At 65.2% G+C, this 1,321-nt stretch overlaps 1 long non-coding RNA gene across 1 annotated transcript in view; it reads left to right on the top strand.

Moving 5' to 3' along the window:
• The first annotated feature begins 790 nt into the window (after positions 1-790).
• LOC109380051 (uncharacterized) overlaps positions 791-1,321 on the top strand; it is a 1,942-nt gene continuing 1,411 nt past the window's right edge. The window contains exon 1 of the long non-coding RNA XR_002123362.1: positions 791-852. This is a non-coding gene — a long non-coding RNA (uncharacterized LOC109380051). The remainder of the gene's footprint in view (positions 853-1,321) is intronic.

Genomic DNA, 1,321 nt, shown 5'->3' with positions numbered 1-1,321 from the left:
GGCCCCACTCCTGTCCCTGGACTGTGACCTGGAAGGGGGGGCTTGCCTCAGAGAAGCTGCCTCTGCTGGGAGGAGTGGGGTGGCTGTGGTCTGTGATGGACACAAGTGCCTGCATCCTTAGAAGATATCAACCCCCCACACACACACTAGAGGCCACTCCCTGGACCCTGGGCCTGAGGGACAAGCCTCAGCAACAAATCACAGGCCCCAGCCTCAGGAGGGCGGGGAATGGGTGGGGAGGGGCCTTGGGAATGGGAGGGGCCTTGGGAATGGGAGGGGCCTGGGTCCTCTCCAGAGATCCCACCATCTCCAGAGTCATCCTCCGGGAGGCAAAGGAAGGGCTAGTCCAATAACAAAGCTGCTTTGGGGGCTCCAGCCTCATGTACCTCCCTTGAGGGGAACCCCATCAGGGTACCTCCCAGCACCTAGCTGGGGTGTGAAGTTGGGGGTCCAGGCCTATTGGTTCCGGATCTGTGGGGAGTTCACGGGGTGACCCTGGAAGAAGGCAGCCACCGAGTTTACGATCCATCACACACTGACGTGTGTTCACACCAGCGCCCCCCTCCCATCCTCACCATCTCCCTGCTCTGCACCCCAGACTGGGCAGCCCTGGGGGGACAGGAGAAGGACCTTGTGTATCCGGCCCTCCTGCCTCACAGGACCTAGGCTCTAGCAGGCCCCTTCCCCCACCTCGTCCTTGGGGGCCTGGCCAAGCTCTGGTTCCCATGGGGGGGCAGGGTGAGGTGCCCACAGACGGCCTTATATGGCCAGGAGGCCTCGCAGCCCAGGAGGAAGCTGATCCCCGAGGAAGGGCAGAGACAAGGCTGCCTGGTGGGTGAGCACCCACTGGAGGTACGTCTATCGGCCCCCAACCCCCCCACAGTCCCTTCAAGGGGGTTAGATTAGCCCAGACCCCTCGCCAACTCTGGGACATTCGATTGAGGCTCGTGGCGAGGGTCTCCGCGTGCAGCTCCCTGAGCCCCTTGTTGCAGCGGGACGGGCAGGCTCCCCTGAGCCCGCTGGGGCTCCCACAGGCTGTAGAAGCGACTTGAGGTGGGCCCATGCTCCCGCCCCCCACACACAGACCACACAGGTGCCCCGCAGGTGCAGCCCGCCTGCCGGCCGCTGGCCTGGGTCCAGCAGCCGCTGTGCTATGCCTTGACCAGCCAGGCCACCGGCCCGCAGCAAGTTGCCTCCCCTCCTGGGCCGGCCTGGCCTGGCCTGGACTCCTCTCTCAGAGCAGCAGCAGGGTCCCTGGCCAGGCCTGGGGGTCTGACCTGAGCCTGGGCTCCTGCTGGGACTCAAACCCCACGCCCCCCAT

This window comes from Hipposideros armiger, unplaced genomic scaffold (assembly GCF_001890085.2).
Source record: "Hipposideros armiger isolate ML-2016 unplaced genomic scaffold, ASM189008v1 scaffold_32, whole genome shotgun sequence".
Classification (NCBI taxonomy): domain Eukaryota; kingdom Metazoa; phylum Chordata; class Mammalia; order Chiroptera; family Hipposideridae; genus Hipposideros; species Hipposideros armiger.
Note: the sequence above shows the minus strand (reverse complement) of the source record. Positions and strands in the feature narration are given on the sequence as shown.